Genomic DNA, 12,072 nt, shown 5'->3' on the forward strand with positions numbered 1-12,072 from the left:
GATTTGCTGAGATGGGAAAGATGGTACAGGGTATAAAACAGGCTTAGGGGGGTGGTTATAGGCTCAATTCTGAACATGTTAGGTTTAGGATGTCTGTGAGTCCTTGGGTAGAAATGTCAAGTGTATGGTTGGATACATGGAGTCCTGGAGACTTAAATAAAAAATTGGGAGAAACATCAGTGCCTCATTTGTATTTAAAGTAATGGAAACAGTTAAAATTTCACCCAGGGAGAGAAAGTAGAGAGAAAGGAAAATGGGGTACAGGAGAGCCCACAGGACACACCCACCTGGAGACAACGGTGGAGGAATAAATATAAACAAGGGAGGCTGAGAAAGGGCAACCAGCGAGGTCGGAAGAAATTCAGGAGAGTGTGGAATCCTGAAGTGTTTTAAGGAGGGAGTGGTTAAATGTGTAAGTTTGATTGGTGTTCCCAGGAAATAGTGTTGTAGTATAGAAAGACCTAGAATCTTCAGAGTCAAATCACTTCCTCCCATCACTTACTGGCTATGACTCTGAGCTTCATTTTTCTTACCTAAATGGGGATAATGACACCACCCTCACAGAGTTGGGATAAGGTACAAATAGATGTTATATATGAAAATAGTACTGTGCCTAAGACACAGTAGGCAGGTACTATAAAGATCCCAATTCAAGTGGCAGTGATTGGGAAGGGTGCACACCAATGAAGTAAGATATAGTGGGCGGGGATATTGGAGAGCGGAAAGCCCACTTGCCACCTCTCCTTTCTTCCTGTCTCAATTTGCCACAGCTAAGGATAGCTACAAGGAGGGATCCATAATGAGACTGCCCATTGAAGCTGATCAGGGGCCAGAGAAAACAGCCTGACATATGGAAAACACAGGTATGCTGGCTGGGAGGAGGAAAGGCTTGGTGGTACCTGGCTTCATAGTTTCTGAAAGGGCTTCATCCACAGTCGTCCAAAAGCCTGACTCTGAAGAGTTAATGTTGATTTCCCTCGCCTCCTTACGCCCACCTGTTTCTTCCTTTCCATCTTCCTTACCCCCAGCTCAGGCCCACATTATTTTTACCCTGGTTACCGCCATTGTCTGGTCACTGGCCTCCCTGCCTTCAGTTAGACTGATCTCATCAGAGGCCCTGCTTAGAATTCCTCAGTGACTGATTGATTCCCTTCAATCAACCAATTGATTGACAAATATTTATCAAGGATCTGCTCTTTGCCAAGACCTGGCTAAACACAAGGGAGCCGGAGAGACACATCCCTTCCCTTGTGGTGCTTACTGGGGAGTCAGACAAATGAACAGTTACCATATACTATCTATGACTGGGGGGCTTCCCGAGCCCATACATAGGTGAGGTACCTGACGCAGATTTGGCCATCAAGAGAGGCTCTGGAAGAGTATATATCTGGGCTGAGACCTAAAAGATGAATAAGACAACTTAGCCAAGGAAGGTGGTGGGGAATGATGAAATCCAAAGCCTCAGGAAGTCTTAGAGCCTGGCTGACCATCACCTGCTGAGATGCCGGCCACCTGCACTGTGGGCACAGTGTTATTTGCAGATCCAGGATTGCCACGCCTTTAATCTGCTCTACTTTCCAAGATGCAGTTCAGATGACACCTCTCCCAAGAAGACTCTGATCTCTGTCCCAGACGCTAGTGCTCTCGATGGTCTCCACGCCCCATGTGCCTGGCTGATCTCAGCACTCTTCCACTTCACTGTAATCATGTGTTCACTACCTGTCTCCTTCCAGAAAGGGCAGGGCATTTCTCATTCATCCTGGTGTCCCCAGCACTCATTTGGGCCAGGCATAGCCATTTAATAAATACATTGATTTAAAGGAATCCCACCCCCCCACCCCCTGCCATATCGAACAGGTCAGGGAAAACAATAAAAGACTTGAGAGAGTGCAAAATGACAGGACTAGGGAGTGGTCTGACACATCAGGAAGCAGTCTAGCTGCAGGTGGGATCAGGTTCCTAAGGGAGGTTCTGAAACGGTTTTTAAGAAACCCTAAATCCAGGTTATCTGTCTGGAGGGGTTAGGAGACTGGGAGTTGGATTGACAACTTCTTGGGTCTTGCTCTAAGGAGCTAAGATCCTCTATAACGACCTCATACCTGGGCAGTGAGAGTGGACAGAATCCACCTCTTTCTTCTATTCCTTCCATCCCCTCACTCCACTTCCACCCATCTCCGCCGCCCAGGAACCTCAGCTCTTTCCTTTCCAACAGAGGATTCCGGCTGTTGATGCCTGGAGGGACCTGGCTGCAGGGAGGAGGAGGGAACTCTCTGTCCCTCCCTCCTTCTCCATCTCCCCACCCTTCCTCCCTCCTCCTCCCCCGGCCCGCTCTCTGTCTCCCTCCCTCTTTCTCCTCTGAGGCTGTGGAGTCGCCTCGCAGCAGCGAGCAACGAGCGCCCTGCTCCCAGTCCCGGCTTGGAACTTAACTGTATGAGTGCGGGTCCTGGAACCCCGGCCCCGGAGCTGCGAGTCCGGGTCTGAACCTGGGGCGCAGCGGTCAGCCTCCGAGGCCCTGATTTGGGACCGAGCCGAGGCTCTGAGCGCGGAGCGGGAGAGCCGGGCGGGCCGGCGCAGCAACCGGCGAGTCAGGGAGCAGTACCGCGGAAGGCAGGGAGACGGCCGCGAGCTGAGGGCAGAGGGCAAAGTGCAGAGAGCGACCTGGCTCGGCGGAGGGCGCCGCCCGGCCGGAACGGAGCTCTCCGCCCCGGACGGCGGCCAGTAGTAGGGTGCGGACCCGGGGTCGCCACGAGTCCCGAGCGACTCCCCGGCCGACGGCTGGGGGCGTGCCTCCGCCCAGCCCAGCCGCCCCAGCCCAGCGCGCCCGTTCGTAGCGTCGCCGGGGCATGTGAGCGGGAAGCCCAGGCTGCCAGCCGCGAGGACCCGGACGGAGGAGTAGCAGGAGCGCGGAGCCGAGAGCCGCGAGCCCAGCGCCCGGCTGAGTAGTAAGTGCGCCCCCTCCGTGCCCAGAGCGCGCCGCCGCGCCCCCCTCTCCAGCCCTCCGAAGTTTTGACACTCGCGACCTCGCGTTTCTGGGCACACGCCGGCTCTCTTCTCTGCGAGTTTCCATCCTTCGCAAAGTTTTTTAAAAAGGAGCGGACCCCCACCTACCCCTCACTACTCCGGCGGTGGCGTCTGTTCGCGGGCAGACCCGGCTCCTTGTGGAGAGAGGTGGCAGCCTGGTAAGGCCGTGGGTGTCTGTTTCTGTGTGCGCACCACAGGAGCCGGGCTTGGGGTGCCCCCACCCCGCCACGGCCGCTTCTCGCCCACCGGCCGGGGGCACTAGGTCTTTCTCACCAGCCCGTCTGTGCGCCCAGTTCAAGGATTTCCCAGCGGGAAGCCGAGGCGACCAGTGCGCGTCCGGCTTGGGGCTCCGGTGCCCGCACCGAGGCGCGGATCTACCCCTGTCCTGGTTGTGTGGGGTGCCGGGGGCCAGCCACGCAGCCCCTCTCACCCTTCCAGGTTCGCTTCCCAGCGGACCAGCCGGGCGCTGCATCCTGTTTGTTTTCTGCTCCGGCTGCTCCAGTTTCACCCCCCTCTCTCTTCCCACCCTAGCCTTCTTCTTACCACTCCTCCACCTCCTGCCTTTGGATGTCGGAGGTGAATCTTTTCATCCCTGTCTCTGTGCAAAAGCAAATGTGCCTGGGGGTAGGGAGGTACGGAGGTGGGAAGGGGGGCTAGTCGCTCTGTTACCAGCGGCTCGCCATTGTTTTCCCACCCCGCGCGTTCTGTGCGTAAACACACACACACACACACACACACGTACACACACACACACGTACATGTACACACACACGTGCGCGCCGGCTGCTTCCAGTCCCCAGACGCGCAGGGATCGCCCGCGGGATTCTCCCATCTGCCCGCCTGGTCTTCCAGTCTGGAGGTGCTCCATTACTTAACTGGAGCTGGGGAGGGCAAGAGACGTGGGGGTTGCCGGAGAGTCACGGGCGGAGCCGCGAGCTGGGCCTGGGCGGGAAGTGAATTTTGAACTTCAGCCCTGGACCTTTCCGGGAGGACCCCGAGCGCACGAGCGGCGGCCTCCAGCCCTGGAGGGCCGACGGCAGCTGCAAGGACTCCAGCGGCGCTCTTGGCAGCCGCCTCCGTGACAAGGGCTAGGAGGAAGCCGAGGAGTTTTCCTGGGAAGTTTGCTTTGACTCTGGGAATTTCCGGGCAGGGCGCCTTGGCGCTGGCGCTTGAAGGGGTCTGGCGAAAGACAGAAAGAGAAGATGCTGCTGCTCTGGGCGGAGTTTCCAGAGACCCTGCTTTCTACTGTGCGCCCTTGGGGAGTGGCGCTCGAGATGCTGGGGTTCAGCATACTTTGGTCCTAATTTCCCGTCTGTGGACAGTGTGAGCTTGGGCGAGTCCCTTAACTTTTCTAGATTTTCCCCTATGCAAAATGGTCAGAGTTAATGCACACATCTTTGAAACTGGCATCTAATGATCAGTTAAGGGATACTGGTTTGGAAGGTATGAATGCCAGGATGGTAGTTGGCCCATTGCAAGCCTAGCTTAGAGGTTAAGAGACAGGCCTCTGGAGTTGGATCCCAGATACTGCCACTGGAGACATGGTCTAGAGAAGTTTAATCTTACTGCTCTGTATCTGCTTGCTCATCTGTAAAACGGGTTTAATATGAACAGTACTCACTTCGTGGGGTTGTCTTAATAAAGTGAAGCTCATACAACAGTACCTGGCACATAGTAAGTGCTGGAGAAATGTGACCTGTTATTGCCATTATTACTTAGCTGACTTTGTACAGACCCCAGAAGAGCATTTTGGGGTTGTGCTCATTTAATCAATTATAATAGTTGTCCACTTTTGGGAAGGAAGAAACCTCACACTTCTTCCCACCCTTTCCTGATTTTAGCACCTCCCTACTCCTTGCATAGTTCCACCTTGTGAAGTCGTTTTTTTTTTCTTTTTCTCCTTCCTCTCTTCTTCCCTCCCTCCCTCCCTTTACAACTTTTGTGAAAGGCATTTTATTCCCTCCTTTTCCTCATTCTTAAAAATAAATCTTGGCCCAACTGTAGTGTTCTCAGTGGAAATCAGGCCCCAGGAAGGAAGCATATCCCCAAGAGTGTCCTGACCTGGGCTGCTGGCTCAGGATTGGATGCGCATTTGTGTCTCTGGGGCTGACAGGAGCCCCAGTGTCTGCAGCCCTGGGGAAGAATCAGGTGGGATGGGCTGAGGATGTTCCAGGGGGAGCTCTGCTCCCGAGGTGGCATAGGTGGCATCTGTGTTGCCTGCTGCCGGGGCTCACTTGGGAACCTGGAATATCCCAGCTGCCTGGGCAGACTGGATGTGGGATTTGGGGTAAGTAAGGGGCAAAAGTTTCACCTTCAACTTTCAACTTGCAATTGGAGTGTTTACTAGGAATTTGGGTTTGTCATAAGCTTCTTGTCTGATTCTGGACCCTGCAAATGCACAACACAAGTAAGGGGTAAGCTGTGTGACAGTGAGGAAGAAGAGCAGGCAGCTGCTGCCCACCCACAGTGCCTTGGACAATGGACTCCTCTCTTTCTCTTCTCTGACCCTCTAACCCCATCACCAGTCATGGGAGAGGATGGCCAGGAGATTGGTTCTTGGAGCTTGGAGATCCTGCAGGTAGGCTCTCAGTGATGAGAACCAGCATTGCAGTCACCCTCATTCATCCCTTTAACAGAAATTTGTTGAGCTCCTATTATGTGCCAGGCCCTGTGCTAGGCAGCAGGGCTTCAAGGGTGACCAAGACAGGTAGTGTGCCTGCCTTCAGAGAGCCTTCTTTCTAGAGGGAGGAGACCGGCAATAAATAACTTGAAATAAGTAACCAAGACAATATTAGATCCTGTGTGATTTTCAGAAATATGACACGGTGATGTGATAGACAGTGTATGTGTGGGGACAGGCAGGGGAGGTCCTAGATGGTGAGGCCAGTGAAACCTGCCCTGGAGAGAGACTAGCTCAGTCCAGGCCTGAAGGGTGAGAAGGAGCCAGCTGCACAAAGACCTGAAGGAAGGGGATTCCAGACAGAGGGAACAGCAAAAGAAAAATCCCCGCAGCCAGAACAGGGTTGGCAGTAACAGTGGGGCTGGAGAGGGAGACTGGAGAAGCCAGGAGGGCCAGAGCCTGGTCACACGGGACCTGGTTAGGAGCCTGGATTTTACGGCCAGGGCCATGGGAAGCCATTGGAGAGTTTTAAGGAGGGGAGTGACGTGATCTGCTTTATGATTTTAAGAGATTATTTGGTACAGAAGAAAAAAACCCAGCTTATTTGGTAATCAGAGTTGCCCCAGGGGAGGGAAATGGTGGCTGAGGGATGAGATGAAGGAAAGATGGTGTTTTCAATGTAGACTCTTTGTCCTTTCCAAATGTAGTACCATGTGCATGTATCAACTATGCAAAAAAAAAAAAAAAAAAAAACCCAAACCAGAAAGCATAGTTAAAAAAGAATAGCTTAAGCCTGGAAAATGTATATAATAAAAAGTTTTTAAAAAAATCTAAAACTGTTATCATAGTACCAATTTTGTAAAGATAATGATATGTACATGCACGTCCATCACGCACCTACACAGATGGAAGACTAGGTGGCTGCCTCAGTGTTTACAGAGGTTAATTCTGGACACTGGATGTATGGGGGATTTTTATTTTCTCCTTTATCTTCTGTTGATTTTTCCAATCTTCTTCAATTGTCATGAATTACTTTTATAAGTGGGGAAAGATGTGGAAAAGAGACATCACTCCGGCTACTACATAAAGAATAGTTTGAAGGGGAGCAGGAATGGAAGAAGAGAGGCTGGTTAGGAGGCTGATTTGAGTTGAGATGATGACTTGGATAAGGCGGGCCAATGGGAGATCATTCTGGAGGTAGAGCCAATGGGTCTCACTAGCACACCGTTGCCTAACACGATGCACTGCTCTTGCCTAGAGAGGGCATTCCACCCCCAGCTCAGATTTTGTAGTCAGGAATGCTGGGATCAGTAATGGTGACAGACAATTTCCAGTGCTGCCTTGGCTTTGGAAACGTCTTGAGTTTTATCCACATCCTTATTTCCATCTTTCCTCCTAATAGGGAGAGCCCCATCCTGAACATTTTGCTACTATGATAATTGGCAGATTCAGGGCAACATGATAGATACAATACGAAGGATTTAGAGCCAGGAGAGATGTTCATCACATAACATCTCTGAGCCTCCATTTCCCCATCTATGAAATGGGGCAACAGCAATACTTATCTCTTAGAATTTGGGAGGCTCACGTCTGATTAAGTCTGCAGCAGTGCTCCATGAATGATAAGGGTCTGGGTTTGCTGTTGCCAGACAAGTGTTTGCTTGAGCGAGGCCTGCTCCTCCAGAGGATCTAGGTGTTCCTGTCCTTGAGGGCCTGACACCTGATTCTACACAGGTTTTCTCTTCTCTGGGGGTGCCTTTTGAGATTGGCCCCTATTGGGCAGCTCCCTGAGTAGGTCACCAGGAAGCTGATGCCACTGGAAAAAGTGGAATTCAAATGCAGCTGTGCCTGCACGCCCCCTTCCCCAGCCTTATTCAGGGCTGAAGCTGAGTGTTTGAAAAGGGCTCTGTGCTCGGAAGGCCTGGCCAGGCCCACAGTAAATCGTGCTTTGAATGGGAATTATTTTTGTGCTCTGTGTTTGCTTAAGAGGGCTCACTCCTGCCTGAACTCGCTGCAGTCCTCACCCTTTGCTAGTCCTCTTCCTGGAACCTGGATATGTTAGCCAGGAAGGCTGTAACAGTGCCTGTCACCACGCGGGGGACCAGGACCCACGGAGGGTTGCTTTCATATCTCCTGTCATCTCCCTCTCTCCCCACTCCCAAGCAGGAAGGCATGCCCTGGATGGGGTTCTTTGGCTGGATGACAAAGAACCCCTTCTTTGGGTGACGCCCCTTCCTTGGTCCTCCTTCCAGCTCCTTGGGAAGACTCAGTTAGGAGATTTGTTACAGGCCATCTCAGCAGGGCCACCTTCAGCCTCTGCCAGCTTCTCTGATCAGGAGTGACTCTGTTCCTTTTAAAAATTCAAATACTTTCTCTAAGAAGCAGTGATATGGTAATTCCCTCCTAAGAGAGGGGTGGAGTAGGGTGGATGGGGCATTCACTTCCGCTTGAGTGCCTGTTACATCCGTGGGCCTAGCCAGAGAGCCCTGAGACTGGACCTGCTCAAGCCTTATGATGGTGAAGGCCCTTGTGGCTCTCCTAGGAGCAGGTTTCTGTCCAGAGTGACAGTGGTCAGAACTCTGAGAGGCTGTGAGGTGAGGAGGAAGTGGCTGGGGTTTCCCCTGCCTGCTCCCACGGTCATCAGTGGGTGAATCCAAGGCCTGGGCATGGCTCAGGATGTGCTATATGTGGCCCAGCATCTCAGAGTGTGCACATGAGGGCAAGACAGGAGAGCAGCAGGGACCGAGATTTGTACCCAAAGGCCGAAGATGCCAGCCAGGGGTGTTCTTATGGGGGAGGGGTGTGTTGGGGGGTAGAGGAGAGAAAGGAAGAAGTGGGGACAGTATCTCTAGCTGCCGCCTTTTTTCTTAAATAGCATGATTACCCAGGCTCATTCGGTCACTCAGGGAAGCCTGACACATGTCATCAAATCTGAATTCAGTTCTCTTGATACACACAACAGACTCCCCTCCCCTCATCAGTGGCCTTAGCATTTAAATGGCCTTGGCACAAAGCCCCATAAGCAGCCCTAGGGATTGTGGCCAGGTTGGGGGGGAGGGTTTAGTGTTACTCCCCATCTTGTCCCTCTGTGTCTTCTGGGGACATGTCCGAGGTAGAGTGTCAGTGTTTTGGCTTGAAGGGAAGGGGCCACAGATGGGGCAGAAACACTCAGGCTCCGTTCTCCCCTGGTGGTTTGGGTCTGTAATCCCTGCCAGGCCTGGAGCTCCCTGGGGGATTCGCCCCAGAGGAGGCCAGACTGTTCTCCTCCCCTCAGCCTTACCTCCCCCAGTCCCCACCCCCTGCTTGACTCAGAATGGAATGTGCAGCCTGTGGAACAGGATGGGGTGGGAACTAGTTCCCAGAGGGCCTTGGTCCCCATCCCCTCCCCTCCCCCCACAAAGTGGGTAGGAGCCTCAGGGCTGGGTCCTGTTCCTGCAGGGCTGGAGGTGCCCCGCTCCAGTCGCAGGCCCTGTGCTGAGTGAGGGCAGAGGCGGGTACCACGGGGACCCAGGTCCAGGCATCTGAAGGAGCAGCCAGGGTGGGGGCATTTCTTTACAAGTCCAAGACGTTGATGGGTGGCCAGTGAGAGTCCAGGGGTATAGCAAGCCAAGCAGGCCCGTCCGCAGCTCTGGTAGCTGGGGTGGCCTACCCCAGACCTCCACCCTCTGTTGACTTCTGTTTTAATTGCGGCTTATATTTTCTAATTCCTATTTTCTGTAGTTTCCAAAAGTAGTATAACAATGTGTATTACTTTTGTAATCAGGATGGAAGGGATTTAAAATATATGTAGAATTGCCAGACAGGGAAACAGACAAAGTAGTCAGTGTTTCTTCTCTGGAAGACTGGGAGTCAAGGCTTGACCAAACAGTAGAATATTCTGCAGAAAGAGGGGTCCCTGGCAGGAGGGGCAATAGTTGGAATATGATAAGAAGGCCTGTGACACTGGACTGATACCTTTTCAGGACGACCATTGAGTAGGCCTGTTGATCCCCCCGGTGGGCTCTGGGAGGGGGGCTCTGGGCTGAGGTGGGCTGTCCAGGGGCTGGGCCCAGAGGCCTCCTACATTGGCTCTGGCACCTGGGGGGAGGCAGGAAGGGGAGTGAGCTTTGGTTTAAGCTGCCCTCACACTGACTCAAAACAATTAACTCCTGCCTGGCCACACACGACAGGTCCGGTGCAGCCCAGAGTGGAGGGTGAGGAGTTTCCTGTCTCAGTGTGAGGTGTGAAGCTCTGGAAACCTTGCTCCTACTGAAACACTGCCCTACTGAAGGAGCCTAAAGTCATTCACCCATTCCTGTGAGGCTTTGGTTCCTGGCTTGTCCCTCAAAGGGTGGGGTGGGGTGGGGGGGTGAGGAGGGAAGGACGAATAAAAGGTTATTGGGGAGGGACTGGAAGGAAGCCTGTGTGCAGGTACAACCAGGCTGTCCGAGGCCAGTGGGGAGAGGAGAGTGGGGAGTGAACAGGGAGCTGTTGAAAGCAGAGGGGAGAGCCCCTCCAGCCCCTGACATTTCTCTGGCTGCCTGGCTCCCCTCTCCGTGGCCGGTGGAGAGGGAGGGTATATGCGTGTAAGTGCGTGTAAGTGGCTAGGCGGGACCTACACCCTGAAGACCTTGGTCAGCCCCTGCTGGACCCCAGGGGACAAGGCTGTGCCTCTGAGAGCCCCCAGGGGACAGTGGGGACATTAGACCAATGTCAGGAAGGCAAGGGGAGAGCGGACTGGGAGGCAGAGAGAGAGCCTGGCCGGGGCGCTGCTGAGGAGGCCCGCAGAGCAGAGCGAGGCCTCCTTTCATCCCTCCTCCCTGAGCTTCAGTTCTCCAGAGCCTCTGGTGCCTCACACAGATTGGGGGTTCAATTCCAGTCCACCTGGTGAGGGGGGGGCAGTGGGTGATCACCCTCCACCCTCCTTTCCCTCTCTACAGAGATGCAGTCTCCTCCCGCTGTGTCATTGTGAGCATGGGACTGCAGTCACCCGCCCCGCACCGAGCCGGGGTGAGGGTGGAGTGGGTCCGGGAAGAGCTCTGGAGACTCAGTGGGGTCCTCTAGCTGGGGCTGGTGGGGCAGGGAGAGGGAGGCCTCTCCTCTTAGTCCGGGTGAAGGGCTCAGCTGTCACAGGTACCGGAGCCAGGAAACAGGGCAGAGAACAGAGAAAGGGGATCTGTCACATCTTGCCTGGGGTAGAGGTAGGTAGCAGAAGAGCTTTCTTTTTGGTATTTGAGGAAGTCAAGGGATGAACGTGACTGTCAAGTTGGAATAAGCATACAAGTCTGGGTGAATGGGGTTCTTGGAGTTGTGCAGTGCACAGTCTGCACAGCTGTACATGCTGGCCCTTTTGGAACTGGTTCAGAGCATCAGGTCCCTGTGGTTTTCACAAAGCGAGTTCCTTTCTCTTTTACCAGCTCTGCCTGGCCTTAGGTCCATATTCCTCAGCATGAGACCCCCAATTTGGAGGTGATTTTTGGCTGTTTGTTACCCCTTTCTAGGTGTTGATTGACCTGGATTTTGGGGAACCAGAACTGAGGAGCGGGCTTGTGTGTGAGCGAGGGTATGGGTGCGTTGGGCAGTTTAGAGAGGGTCTGGAGAGTTTGACCACCCTCCTTGTGGAGTCAGAGTCCTGTTTGGATAACTGGCCACAGGTGCAGCGAACCTCCTGACTCCTGAGTGAAGGCTCGCTGGGTTTAGGAGTTCTCAGATGGGGCAGGCAGGTGCGGAGGAGGGCAGGGTCCTGCCTTCCCCGACGGTGACCCCTCCCCCAGGCACCTTTGCTGGCCTGCGACCCACTGGGTCTTCTTTATGTCCCTGCCTTCCTCTCTCCCCCTTCCATCATCAAACTCACTCATCCCTTGTCCTTCAAGATCCTGCTCTTTGATCTCTGAAGAGGTGACTGGCTAATCGGATTTACCAATCTAAATTCATGTGCTGGTGGCAAGTTAACAGGTAACTCTTGAAGCTCTTTTAACTGGCCACCAGGCCTTATCAATCCAAGGGGGGACTGTCAAAGTGGGAACCTGGGGTGGAGGTGGGGTAGGTGTTTGGGCCTGAGGGGGCTGTTCCATTGCCCATCCGCTCAGCAGGTAGGAGGGGAGCGCCTGCCTCCAAGCTGTGCTCTGTACGCTGGGGCTGAGAGACCAATGCAGCCCTTACACGGTTTTGAGGAAGATAAGGATTAGACATTCACTGACAAAAGTGAAGGTAGGGAGGTGTGGGGGAGGGCTGTGGAGCATCAAAGCATCAGGGAGGGGCACCACAACCGGATTTGGGCCATCAGGGGAGGCTCCCTGTAAGAGGAAACAGAATGACCTGGAGGGTGAGGAGGAGATAGCTTGTCAAGAGCATGTCAGAGAGGAGAGAAGGTTGTAAGGACAGATGCCCCCCATGTTTTCCAGGGCCCCCACCTGGGTCTCCCAAGGGCATATCCAATGGTCCTGTCCCTC

General features: G+C 53.7%; 1 protein-coding gene across 5 annotated transcripts in view; it reads left to right on the plus strand.

The window, feature by feature from the left end:
* Nucleotides 1–2,157: 2,157 nt before the first annotated feature.
* Nucleotides 2,158–12,072, plus strand: part of SOX13 (SRY-box transcription factor 13) — a 45,159-nt gene continuing 35,244 nt past the window's right edge. For all 5 annotated transcript variants that reach the window (XM_079928127.1, XM_079928128.1, XM_079928126.1 and 2 more), the window contains exon 1: nucleotides 2,158–2,942. The gene's annotated coding sequence lies outside the window, so the exon portion shown is untranslated. The remainder of the gene's footprint in view (nucleotides 2,943–12,072) is intronic.

The sequence above is a fragment of the Stenella coeruleoalba genome, assembly GCF_951394435.1.
Source record: "Stenella coeruleoalba genome assembly, chromosome: 1".
Lineage (NCBI taxonomy): Eukaryota > Metazoa > Chordata > Mammalia > Artiodactyla > Delphinidae > Stenella > Stenella coeruleoalba.